Raw genomic sequence first — 12,002 nt, 5'->3', positions numbered from 1 at the left:
AGCGATTCCCAACCTGTGGTACGCGTACCCCTAGGGGTACGCGATAGGTTGTTTAGGGGTACAGAAAAAAGTTAGTTATTATGGCAGAAAAAATAATATATTATGTATCACAAACTAATAGTATTAAAAAATTATTAGATAAAAAATGTTCCTTGCAACAATCACAACTTTATTATAAATTTTTTCTTTTAGTTTTTTTTTCTTTAATTTAAAGTTACAATATGTAAAATTAACAATACGGTTACTCACAAAATTTCTTAAATGAGGGGTACAATCTAGAGATATGACATGTCACGGGGTACGCAAATGAAAAAAGGTTGGGAACCACTGCAATAGACAATATGCAAAGCTTTTTTTTCAGTTTACAGCAGTATTTATTACACAAAATTTAAGTAAAGCTTAACATGCCGATCTTGCCCCGATCTCCTTTATATTTGCTCCAACAAAACCGGATATTTTAAGTACGAACAATTAATAAATTTTAAATATTTTCTATAGCTAGATATATTATTTTTATTATTTTTCAATGGAAAAATACTCGCGAGAATGCAATACACAAAACATTTATTATCATTACATCAAATATTTAAAGTACACTTTTTATTTACTAAATGTTTAGGTAAAATTACGGAACCACACCCTCCATTATATGCATTATATGATGATCTATGAATATCAATATAATATAATTTGTAAATTACCCACCCGCTCCCTAATACTACCACAACAGATATATCCCCTAGAATTTTGTTTATTGCATTCTCGATACTTTTCCATGCTAGAAATGGGCTTAGAACTCGTTTGGCATAACTCGTAAAAAAATCTTTAAACTCGTATTTATCTCCCATTTCTATACATTTGTACATTATTACTTTTAAGCTAATCACAAATCGTACTCTGTAATCATTCCCGAAGTTAGTAATTACGTTAAAAAGTTCTGATTTTATATCTCTAAAAAAATGGTCGGATCGACATACTCGAGTTCTGCTTTACGATAACACTGTAAATAATTTTGAAACGCTGATTCTACCAACGAAAACATTTTTCTTTTTAAATTTTACCTGATGGGTTAATGATTCAAGACGAGTTCTTCATATAAGAGAGATGATAAAACTGGTCTACGATGATTTTCTTCATATTTTGAGAGAGAGAGGGATGTTTTCAATAATTCTATTTTTAAAAAATATCAATTAAATTTTTGCATAATTTTTAAAAAACTTTATATTAAAAAAATATGAGAATTTACTTACGTGTAGATTTTCATTTATTTTAAATTAAATCTTCCAGGTATTTTTGAACAGCATTCAAAGCTTGTATAAAAAAATTAATTTCTTTTACCGGAATGTTAAATCTATTCTGTATCTCGCCTTTAGCGCTTGTTTTCGCTAAACATATATAATATTGTTGTCTGAACTCTTTAATTTCCAAGTTATATCCGTGCGATATGTATATTGAATATGGTGGGATGGATTTAAACGAAGATTCATTCTTCGATATAACTAAATCATACTTTTTTTTTTCTCTCCACTGGCGCATCATCGACTTTTGTTGCCGATTTGCGCTTTTTAGTTGTAAAGGGATTGTCAATTACAAACAATGACTGAGAATCTATAAAAAAGATGAATAACTATAAAAAAATAATAATTTAATTTTCTTATTTAAAAATCAAATCTAAAAAAAATCTAACTTACCTTCCATAGACATCTTTTCTTGTTTTAGTTGTAGAGAGAGTTGATAAATTCTTGGTTTAGTTGTAGTGAGAGTTGATAAACTAGTGAACCTATTTGTTTATTTCTCTCGCTTTATATCTTATGATGATGAGGTTTGTTAACCTTTGTCATTGTTAATTTAATAGCGGGTGTAAATTTTCTCTTGTGTTTATAGTAATAAATTAAACATTATCTTGAAGATAGGAGACAAGAAAATAGATATATTAATCAGGTCAAGAAAAAAAAATAAACATCTTAACATCTGTGTGAGAAATCTTGAAGAAAATAAAAAAAAAACATTTAGTCGAAAAAAATAAATTTTTTTAAAGGTCAATTAAAAAGTTCATTAGAAAATCGGTTTATATATAATACGAAAAAAGCAACAACTTTATAATCTCATATTTTGACGATAGTTCTCATTGACGATAGTTCTCATTGATAGTTAAAAATGATTTCTGGAATCTTAGAAATCAAAACCATATTAGAATATACTGTAAAAAGAAGCAATAGAATATTTGTGGGTTATCACACGTTGAATGAAGTCTGGGATTTAATAAATATTACTTCTATAGACAATCTAATTTTTAACAATGAAAGTGGAGAAGCGTTTGTGTTAAAAGAAAAGGGTAATTATTTTTTTGTATTTTATAAAACAAAATATTTTTTTAAAATTTTAATTTGTAGAAAAATCTTATATTTTTTTAGTAAATTTTTTTTAAAATTTTAATTTCTAGATGTCCCAGACAAAGATTGGGATTTTAGTGATATTTATAGTTTTAATCTTCATGTTTCTTCACTATACTTAAGACCCCAGGGTCATATCATCATAAAAAAAATATACAAACATTATACTTTTTGTCTGAATGAGAAAAGATACAGTTGTGAACGAACAATAAAAATTAATCAAAATGAATAAGCAGTTATTCATTACATCGATGATAATAAGATAGTGGTAGAACACAACGATACTTTATTTATTTTATTCCAAGTCTGTAAGTAGCTTTTTTCAAAAATTTAAATATATTTTTTTCAATGATTTAATTTCTTTTTTATTTTTAGAATAAATAGAATAGATTATATTTATTAAAACGATAAAAAATTAATGGTGAGTAAAAATATTTTTTTATGATTTTTTCGGATATGCGCGATTAAATTTAATATTAGTTTTTTTTTTCAGGTTCAATAAAAACACCTTTTTTTAGTTTTAAATAGACTTTTTATTTGAGTAAACTAATGCTACATTGATTACATTTAATTTTTATATTAGATGGTAATTTAGCCAAGTGGAAATTATTGTGTATAAATCTCATTACAAAAGCATCATTGAATAGTTTAGTAGTAGGTTGTAACATTCGAATATCTTGATTTCTCGATATTTTATAGAGAAAATATAGACAAAAGTATCCGCACGTAAAACTATACGGTCCTTGCAAAGTCAATCGATTCCAACGTAACTGTTTCGAATTCCGACAAATAAATTTTATAATCGACCGGATTTTGGGAGGTAATCCGTACGAGTCGAAGTAAAAACACGTCGAATCTTGAAAATATATCGCTATCCAATGTTGTCCCGGTTTTTGACTGGTATCGGTATTAATTATAAATCCTTTCTTCTTCCCGATTTTTTCGGGTAACAAGTCCGACAGATAGACGCCTCCAAATGTCTTGCTAATTTCTGGATCTCCTAATGCTAGTTTCCATAGGGTAATCATATCCATCATTAGAAGTCGATGTAAATATTCCGAGATCGATCGATTTCTATTGTATTACAATACTCTAAAAAGCATACAACGTTAACTGTCTCCGGTAAAGATCTTTTGAACTTTAAGTCTATACTAATGTTTCCTTGTGTTATGCTCGTGTGGGTTTCAGAAGCTGCCTTATCAAGAGTTAAATCAAACACGTGAAACATGTGTCCTTGCGCGTAATTGGAATACGACATATTAGCATATTTTCCGTAGGGAATTCAACCCATCTCTTCGAATAATGTTGCATAACTTCGAGCGTAGCTTTTTTCGTCGAAATCGGGAGTATAAGGATTAGGAGGAATTAAAATCCAATCCTTTATAACAGAAATGTAATTTAAATCGAAATTTTCAAAATTAAAAGGATTTAAATCGACCTGTCCGTTAAACGCATTATTACGTACTAATTCGATTATAATTCTTTTCGGGATTTGACCGATTATTGCGTTTGAAATATTTGAACTCAAAATACTTTTACTTAGAGTAAACACTTTAATATTGACTCGTCTATAAGGTATTTTAATTACAGAATTTTCTAACGTTTTTTCCATTGCGATTAAGATGCTAGGACTAACTTCTATTTTGTTTACTTTTAACGCAATATTTTTTAATCGAATCTGATAATTATCACTATTTGCCATTAAAACAAAAGCATCTTTTGAACGTTCCAATTTTATTCGAACATCTATGCCGTTTATCAGTAATATAGGTTGATTAATAAAATCGAAATGAAGTCGTCCATATAAATCCAATACTTGACTTTGACTACTTTTTTTAAATCTAGCGATTAATCCTTCATTCTTGGCATCTTTAATCGGATCCGTTTCGTTTAAAAATCCAGCAGTATCTTTGTAGAAAAAAAAACTAGTTAAATAAGTTTTTTGAGCTTCTTCAGACGAAAATAAGAGAGCGTCTATTATTGCTTTATAGGGATAGTTTATATGCGTCGATATTAATTTATCATTAAACAAAGTGGTGCATCGTGAAAACATACTATGCAATAAATTATTTACGTTAGTAACGAGGTCCGTATCCAAAGTAGCCATTCCATTTCGTTTAGTAACGGATAATTGAGCATTAATCGAAATACTGCTCAAATCTATCAAGCTTTCACCCGAACCGGGAATTAAAAATTCTATAGGAGATGTTTGATTAGTTATGGAGGCTATGGGGAAAAGGATTGATGCAGTGGAATTTTCTATAGCCAGTTGCGTTGGTATTGTCGTAAAAAATGCGAGCTCATACTTGAGACATGGACAAGATGAGGGGTCCATTTATTCTTAAGAAAAAATATCGACTTCCTTCCTCTTCTTAATATTCTTTTGTTTTGCGCTTTTTCTTCGACGTTTTCGTTATTTACCCGATCCGCTTTGAACTTTTTGAATGACGTCATCTCTTACTCCTTCACCTAATTCTTTTATACGTGTTAGGGAAGAATCTTTTAACGATTTCCCGCTGAGTAAATCGGATCCAATATCTTTTGCCATATTTAACGCTTTCTTTTCAATATATTTTCCCGCATCTTTTAATATTGGAATTGCTTGTCTGAACACGTCTCCAAACAATCCGTATCCTCTTTGGATCGGACGACCTTTAAAGTATTGTCTGAATCCCGATTGGGGGGTAAAATAACGGGTGTGCGGATATATAGAATCGGGATAAAAAAATCCCCCTGCCTGCGATCGATAATAAGCGATACAGTCCTCTGGTTTAAGCTTCATTTTATTAAATAAATGATTCTTTTGTGAAAATGGATTTTTATATTCGTCTAAAACATAATACCAAAAGCGATTTTCCAGAAGTAAAAATTATGTTTTCACCCGTGGAAGAACGTAGATCTATAGATATAGTCTCGATGTGATTGGTTCGAACGGGAAAAAATAATGGAGTGTTATAAATTTTATCAATTTGTTGTTCTTTTTCTCCCATGAGGGGAATTACTCGAAACAATGAAGCCGAAGTATCCCCTACATGATGAGATTCTATTATATTAGAATATACAAATATTTCCGTTATTCCAGCGTTTAATTCTAAAGGATACGTCCCTATAAATTCTCCTTCGGGTTATTCTAATTGATCAAATCCTAATATATCTTTTAATTGTCTATTAAATTTGACTGAAGATCCTCGTGGAATTTTCAATAGTAGCTTTTTATCCGGAAGCGATTTAAAACTTATTATCTGAAATGCTTTAAGAAAATCTTTCGTTCCGTATAATCCTCTCAGTATTTGTTATATATTTTCAACATTTTCGGTTCTTATTTCTTCTACATACCTATTTTTCTCGATTAAAGTAAAAAATTTTCCACTGAAATCTTGTAAAGACGGAGTATATCGAAATGTTAGTTCTTTTTCTTCCTGTATAATGAACAGATTTTGATTATCTAAATTTAGCATAGAAAGAAATATTCCACCACTATCTGGAAGTAAACGCAATTTACAATCATTAGCGACGTAAATTTTTACAGTGCTATCATCTTTGTTAAAAGAAAAATTAATAAAATGATTCTTTTTCAAAACTTTCAAATTATTCGTAATATTTTCGAATATATGACTCGAGTTGTTTCCTTGCATAGGTTGTAACGGAATTAGAGTAGATAAATCTTCGGCTTTTATTTTAATCAATTTCATTTCCTTAGTAGTAATGAAGTATTTGTTATTTTCACTAGTGATATTAAACCACGAACGTGGTATTATTATTTGGGATAAAGCCACTTCCCAAGATCCTGTTAAATTTATCAGTGGATTAATTTTCGATGTGAAGGAGGATTGAGTATTTTTTGGAAAAAAAATCCATACTCGCAGTGCTTATTAGAGTCACATAAAAATTATCCATTTTTTACTTTCTGCAATTCTTCGTTATAAAAGCGTCCTTTAATCGTGTTGTTGTTATAATCTTTCAGGATATAAGTAACTGGATTGGTAGGATGTTGTTCTTTTATAATGAAAATTTCCTTACTCCATCCGGGTAAATAACCTCTCGTAAAAGTTTTTCGTTTTTTAGAAACTCTAACTATCATCGATTTTAAATTTATATTTTATTTTAGTTTTCGTTTTACCATAAAGTCGATTAAAAATTTGTGAATGATGTTGGGGTTTAACCTCGGCCGGAGACATTCCTATACTTCGATGCGTGCTATTATTATACGTTCGTACCAAATCGTTTAATTTATCAATATATTTATTGGAATTTCGATAAGTAATAAGACGATAAATTTTATTTTTTAAAGTCTTATTAAATCGTTCCACTGTCGATGCTTTCGTTTCGGAATGAGTATAATAATGATTTATTTGATGTTTTTTAAATAAATCTTTAATAACAGAATTCATGAATTCCTTACCCTTATCGGTATGGAGAAACCGAGGAATTATTTTTCTAAATATTTTTTGAAACGCTTTTTTTATCGTTTCCGGGTTTTTGTCTTCAACTGGAATTACATACGCATATTTAGAAAACGCATCGATAGTTGATAATAAATATTTTATTCCATTATTGACTTTCGAAAATTGACGAACATCCATCAGATCGGATTGAAATAATTCTCCTTGATATAGAGCTTTAGTTTTACGACGCGTATAATTTATTCGTACTGGTTTATGTAGAGTATATGTATCTTGAGTCGATAGCCATTTTTCGACAGTTTTTCTCGGCAACTTTGTTGCTTTTACTAGGCTTGTTACGCCGCCAAACGATGCGGGATGAGATGGAGTGTAATAAATAGATCTCAATAATCTTTCCATGAAATATGCTTTCTTTTAGACGACGCAACTCGTTTAGGAATTTTTGTAGCAGATGCTCCGCCAGTTTTTTTCCTAACACTAATCGATCGAATCGGAGGCGATGGAATCGATGGCGATCGAAAACGAAGTACGGGGGATTCTCCTATTTTTAATCGAGTCGACAATGCTTTATTTCCAATCCATTCTTTGGGTATATTCGCTTTGATAATTCCATTCCAAAAGGTGTCAAAACCCGGGGGTACAATGGTCGATTTTCTCGTTCGCATAAGATAGGACATTAAATCTACTATGTGAGTGTTTATTATTGGTTCGTTATTCACCACTAATTCTCCTTTTTCGTTCCAATCGTATTGGTAAGATTTTAATAATTGAATGATATGCGGAACATACTTTTGATATGCTAGCGGTATCGAGACTGTTATCTGATCTTCGATAGACGATGGTTTTGTCGGTTCGGGCAATTGTTGTTGAGATTCTTCGGTTGGTTGCGATGTTAAAGAAACTCGAATCGGTTCTTTCGGTGCATGGATAGTTTGTTTAAATCTCGAAATCAATTGACTTAATAGTTTAACTTTCAAATCATCCGTCAAAGTACTTTCTTCTAATAAATCTTGAATATTATCGTGTAACCGTATTTCCGGTTTTTGTAATTGATATTTAGGTATCAATTCAGGTGGTAGTAGCGCCATTCGTTGAGCCATTAGAATCCAAAAAGTTTTTTAGCTAATGATATTATTGGACCTAAAATTGCGTCTAAAAATCCTCCAGATTGATTTACCAAAATCTTCTTTTTTGCTTGGAGAGCTATTTTTTTATTTGCGAGTTTCCGTATACATCCTTTATATTTTTTTAACTTGTTCACATTAACGGGCAAACGGCCTTTAAGCGTGTTGTCGCAAATTTCGCATATGACTTTTATTTGATCGGGGGAAGCTTCTTTTAACAAAGCCTTTCTCTGAGCGGGTGTTGTCTTTGCAAGCACATTTAACAAATGATAATTTTTTTTAATATTCGTCATTTTTGTGGAATATAAACCCAATACACGCCTTGGTTGTCGGGAAAACACGAATCCCTCAAACACAATTCCTTATCCGTGGACGGGTGGAAATCGATTAATAAATAACCGTACGGTTTGGATGTCGCGGTTAAATATGCATCTTTAAAGTATTTCGTTCTACCTATAAACGCTTGACGAGCGAGACAGTTGATTTGACTTTCATCTCTGTTATTCTTAAATAATATTAAATAATGAGTATTTAAACTTATATCTCTCATTACTTTATTACGAGGAAATAAATTTTGCATTATCAATATAACACTTATATTTTTATGATGGGATTGAACGGTAAATAATTCGGCAATTTTTTCGGTTAAAGAATGCATTAAATCATCTATAATTATTAAATCCAAATTTTCGATGTTTTCGGGAATACCGCATTTAAAACGAATATTTTTCTCATCCACGAACCAGGCTGAAACATTGAATAACACCACATAACTCTTTTTAACGGTTTTTCGTAGATATTTTCACGCAGCATTTTTCGAGCTAAAGAAGTTTTTCCAGATTGAGACGGACCGACGACAATACAACTCGACGGATGTTTTAAACGCATTTCGTACAAAGTAAGTTAAATTCTTTCTTTAATAATTGCACACCTATATATTTATGAGGTAGTCCTTCGCTCGTGAATTTTCGAAAATCATATACAACTCTTCCAGCATTCATACATTTATGTAAATAAACATTTCTATCTAAATGTAAAGAATATTCGCAAGTAGTATTTTTTATATCAATTTCCTTAAAACCCGATCTACATAATAAAACTGAAAAACCAATCGTTAACGAAAATAATTCTAAACAGGTTATAATAGCGAAAACGATTAATATATTACGAGACATGATGTAAAAATAAAGTTTAAAACCAAAATCATTGCGTATTTAAAATAACACAAAACGACTAGTGCGCATGCGCGTATTAAAATAACACAAAACAACTAGTGCGCATGAACGAAAAACATAATAAAAAAACTAGACATCGAATTCAAAAATTAACTCATTAGAAAAATGGCAGAGTCAAGTACATGCGTGTTGTTGTTCGGATGGAGAGCATTTTTTCCAATCAACGAAAAATTATTAGTTCCCTACGCTTTCTCTAATGGTAGCTTCTCAAGCATCGAATTGGCAGAATACTCGGCTAAATCACAAAACTTTCTACCATCCATTAAAATTCTATATTGCGTGGATTACGTACCACGGTTTATACCCAAAGTGAAACATTTCCGATGGCTGCTTACATCAAAGGAATTTTATCATCATGAAAGATTGGAAATTCTATCGGAATCTAACAAAACATTTAACAATTTTGAAGAATGTTTCATCGATTCGGAAAAACATAATCCTCATTGCGGACCCGAAAATAATATTCCGAAAATGTACTTTGAGTATAGAAGTGAAAACCAATAAATATTTTTTTTTAAATTTCGTGTACAGTAGATCCCCCTATAAGACGGTAGATACGTNACATGCGTGTCGTCGTTCGGTTGGAGAGCATTTTTTCCAATCAACGAAAAATTATTAGTTCCCTACGCTTTCTCTAATGGTAGCTTCTCAAGCATCGAATTGGCCGAACACTCGGCTAAATCGCAAAACTTTCCACCATCCATTAAAATTCTATATTGCGTGGATTACCTACCACGATTTATACCCAAGGTGAAACATTTCCGATGGCTGCTTACATCGAAGGAATCTTATCATCATCAAAGCTTAGAAATTCTATCGGAATCTAGCAAAACCTTTAACAATTTTGAAGAATGTTTCATCGATTCGGAAAAACATAATCCTCATTGTGGACCCGAAAATAATATTCCGAAAATGTATTTCGAGTATAAAAGTGAAAACCAATAAATATATATTTTTTTAAATTTCGTGTCTTGTTTTATTTAATAATATTTTTAGGTTCATTTAACTAAAACCGGTTTATTGGGGAAAAACGCGATTGCGTCATAAAAGCGATTACGTCATTTTTAAAGTTCGCTGACCTAAAACAAAACCAAAACCAAGCGATTGCGTCATAAAAAAATTATATAAAAGCGAGACAAACAATAAAACTAATCATTATTCGTATTACTATCGAAAGAAGAAGAAGGACTATTTTCATATCATAATGAACGGAAACAACGCAGAGATGTTAGTTCGCGAAGTAGGGCCGAATTTTGATTGGAAAGATTTTTCTAGATTAAATTTGAGCGAAGAAGTAATAAGACAACTTGCAGATAAGGTCGATTGAGACATTATTTCTGAAAAAACTAATCTTAGTGACGAATTTATTAGAGATTTCCAACATAAATTAAATTGGAATAAAATTTGGAAAAGCAAACGCTTCTCCTCCGATTTTATACAAAGATATGTACAACGAGTTTATTTGGACGATGTTTGTCGTTATCAACAGCTATCAGAATCCTTTTTGATCCAATATCACGATCGTTTAAACTGGGATCTCGTATCTCAATATCAAAGACTGAATGAAAATTTCATATTAACTTTTAAACATTTCCTGAATATGAAGCTTATTTGTCAATATCAACAATTGCATGAAGAAATTATTAGAGAACTTGAAAACGTTGTGGATTGGGACCTTATTTCGAATCATCAAGAATTATCCGAAAAATTTATGGAAGATTACAAGCATAAACTTAATTGGTGTATCGTCATTGCTAAATCAGAAACAGAAATCAGAATCAGAATCAGAAACAAATTTGTATCGAATAATTATCATTTTACTCTGGTTTATGTTTTATCGAAAATATGCGAAAAGTTATAATTTTTTTCTAAAAAATAATTTTAACATAAACGTTATTTTTTAAATATAATTAATAAAATTTTATATGCTTATGTTTTTGTATAATCTTCAAATTAATATATATCATTGTAACCCCTATTCTTTATTCCAATAAAAGAGAGAAAAAGAGAGAAAGTCTTCGTGTCGTTTATTTAATCACTGTCGCGATGCAATAAATACCGTTAAAAAATCGATATATAGCGAAATAGCAAATAGCATGATCCGATTAGCGACGGTACATGTTATTTGTTATTTCTTTTTAACATCTAATTTCGAAAAATATATAAATATATTTCTTACCAGATGACGCCACTCGCATTTAAAATGTCGATCGCTTGTATATTAAAAAAAATCAGTTCTCTTATCTAAACAAAAACTACAAAATATATCGTTATCGCATATTAAAATATTTTAGAATCTAAGTCCGTTTTCTTTTGCAATATATCTTAAAACATAACGATTTATTCCAGAAACGCTCGTTCAAATCGCGCGGAGAAGTATAACCGAAGGGGCATCGAAAATGGGTGTGGTTTCGACTCCTATGAGAGTTTCTTGAATAGTAATTAACTCTGAATCGGTCGAGAGATTCTGCGATTTTGCTCGAATTTAGCCCCTGCTCGACGTCTTTCCCTTAAAATGATGAGAGTTTCTGAGATAAAAGTTGTAAACCCTTGCGAAGTTAACCAAATTATCCCAGAGTCTCTCATATATATACTACTTATATCGCAGACTATTATTCTCCAGCAGAATAGTGCAGTTGCCACACTTCTAAAACTGTCGACACTTGGCTGGCCCAACGTAATATGAAAACATTAAAATGCCCGTCTATCAGTTCTGACTTTTCCCTATATAGAATATGTGGTGTAGAATTAAAAACGTGTTAAGGAAAGTCTTGAAAAAAATGTGCATGGTTTAATCAAAAAGTCAAGTAACTTTGCTGTGAAATCAATCGAAATTAGGGCCAGGCT

General features: G+C 30.9%; 1 protein-coding gene across 2 annotated transcripts in view; it reads right to left on the bottom strand.

Annotated features, from left to right (window-relative positions):
• Window positions 1–12,002, bottom strand: part of LOC111637335 (multidrug resistance-associated protein 4-like) — a 56,315-nt gene that overhangs the window by 29,731 nt on the left and 14,582 nt on the right. The window lies entirely within an intron of this gene.

Source organism: Centruroides sculpturatus, unplaced genomic scaffold (genome assembly GCF_000671375.1).
Source record: "Centruroides sculpturatus isolate CEXI.00-Female unplaced genomic scaffold, Cexi_2.0 scaffold805, whole genome shotgun sequence".
Classification (NCBI taxonomy): Eukaryota; Metazoa; Arthropoda; class Arachnida; order Scorpiones; family Buthidae; genus Centruroides; species Centruroides sculpturatus.
The sequence above is the reverse complement of the archived record's forward strand: the minus strand, read 5'-3'. Positions and strand labels throughout refer to the sequence as shown.